This window comes from Penaeus chinensis, chromosome 8, assembly GCF_019202785.1.
Source record: "Penaeus chinensis breed Huanghai No. 1 chromosome 8, ASM1920278v2, whole genome shotgun sequence".
Classification (NCBI taxonomy): Eukaryota; Metazoa; Arthropoda; class Malacostraca; order Decapoda; family Penaeidae; genus Penaeus; species Penaeus chinensis.
In genome coordinates, this window is record NC_061826.1 from 4,694,179 (window position 1) to 4,696,678 (window position 2,500).

At 30.6% G+C, this 2,500-nt stretch overlaps 1 protein-coding gene across 2 annotated transcripts in view; it reads left to right on the forward strand.

Moving 5' to 3' along the window:
* The window catches only part of LOC125027964 (sodium-dependent proline transporter-like), a 45,676-nt gene extending 43,597 nt beyond the window's left edge, over positions 1 to 2,079 (forward strand). For both annotated transcript variants that reach the window (XM_047617169.1, XM_047617167.1), the window contains exon 14: positions 1 to 2,079. This exon is cut by the window's left edge and continues 902 nt beyond it. The gene's annotated coding sequence lies outside the window, so the exon portion shown is untranslated.
* The last annotated feature ends 421 nt before the right edge of the window (positions 2,080 to 2,500 follow it).

Sequence of the window (2,500 nt, forward strand, 5' to 3'; positions counted from 1 at the left end):
AGAATATCGTCAACAATATGTGTATATATATATATATATATATATATATATATATATATATATATATGTGTGTGTATATGTATATATATATGCATGTATGTATGAATGTATATGTTAAGGTCCACAGTATTATAACACTGAATATTATCATCCGTCCACTGCTGTAGCTAAAATTATATCTTTAAGATTGAAAAAACAAAGTAAAGAGCAAACCATCTCCATGGATTTAAACTGTATTGTAGAAAAAAAAAAAATCTTCAACAAATCTGACGAGAGATCTGTACACTTCTTTGCCCACATTAATGGCCTGTTTTATCCAAAGAGGGAAATCGTCTTTCAAATGTGTTTTTCATTCTGTCATTTCTGTCATAATACCCTTATCACTGTTAGGGAAGGAACAAGGGCAGAAATTTGACTTTAAATTGGAATTCACATTTTTTATCCATGATTACAAGATCTTGGACGTTTGCCTTTGAACATGAAAAAAAACCCATTAGGATTGAGATACCTATATGAGTATCAAAATATTGCTCTGTATATAAAAAGTAGTTTTAAGAATATATTTTTAAATATTTCATGATATTACGTAAGTGATAAATATTTGTATATGGTCACAGTCTATACATCTAAGGTATCTTAGATTTTAGCATTAGATATTTTTTCATTAGAATTGATATTACGCGTTTGTTATCTGTAGATATATTATTGATTTCTGACATGGCGATTTTCAGCAAAGTCGATTCATACCTATTTGTAAAGAACACTGATGTTAAATTAGAAAACAATGTGCAGTAGATCTGCGCTGCACGATACACACACACACACACACACACACACACACACACACACACACACACACACACACACACACACACACACACACACACACACACACATATATATGGACTAGGAAAATGGAGAGTCAGTTAATAAGCTTCTTTTTTCACATATTATTGGTGAGAAAGTTGAATTCCTTACACAATTATTTTATCTTTGGGAATATTGGCCTTATGCATCGTACCTAATAGTCATTGATAATAATCAACAGGACATTATTATGAACTCAACTTGCAAGATACTCTCATTTGTGTGTACAGTCACAATTATAATTTTTTTTATTTTTCATTTTTTTTAAACTGAACTCTTTGCCGTAGGACATCTTGCCAATAATCACCAAACCTTTAAACTAAGATTTTATAATCAATCTTCTAATTATGTAAGCATCGTTGATTGAGATAGCATAACATTAATCACTGACTTTGTATAACGTTTAAGAAGAAAATACATTTGTTACCCCTTGGCAAGAATACGCTCGATATGCTCATATGATATATATATATATATATATATATATATATATATATATATATATATATATGCATATATAATTTCATACATATAATTCTCTACACCAATCACTCAGCTTTAAATCAGTCTCCAGTATGATATTCTGAGAGGAATACATTTATTGACAAGTTTGGTCTGTTTTCGTTTGTATTCACTAAAAGATGATGTGAATTCCTTCGTTAAAGTAATATTGTTTTGAATTTCTATGAAGGGCAAAAGATTTTTAAGAGTCTCATATATGAATATTGAATATACGTATATAGACATATATTTATATGTATATATGTATGTATGTATGTATGTATGTATACTCAACTCAGATAAAACAGTTTTTTGAATAAAGAACTTTTTCTGAAAGACCATCTGCTTATAGCGATAATAATGTTAATGATAATGATAAAAAATACTTTTGTTTTTAACATCATTAATATTGTCGTTATCATTATTATTGTATCCACCTCATAACATTTTCCACAGTTGTACTTAAAGAGCAGGGGAAAAAATCTTCCGAGCCCTTGCGAAAGAAGACAAAACATTCCCTGTTTATAATCTGACGAAGGATTTGTATCCTCCTGAAGCTCCGAACGCAATGGTTCTGTACCAGTGACAAAATAGTCAGTTGTATTTAGGTTTAATATTACTCACAGGAAGGCTATTTGTAATATATATCTGTAAATTGTATAAGTGATATAGTATCTTATTTTATTACCAAACATGAATACAACACGCCAATGTGTCTTTCATTATCCTTGCCGGTAATAATGAACTATGGTGAAATTGGGAAATGGTAATGATTTACTTTCACACATACCCAAAAGAGCATATATACATACATACATACATGCATAATACATATACATGTACGAGTATGTATGACTACAAACACACACACAGTAATGTGTACACCAATTCCGCTTATATTGTGACAGCGTTTTATTATACATTTTTGTTTATATTTATGGCCTGTACGTATGTATATGGAACATGTCACGGTGGTACTGCCTTTGGTTTACCTTGGCTATTTTCTGCTTCCCGTCTCGGCAACTGCTGACAGAGACGCTATGATAGCAAATCTAATGGTCACAATTCAGTAAGTGAAGCTGTTTGGCAATTCTTACTCACATTTTAAGGGTATCATTTGCATTTTTCCTGC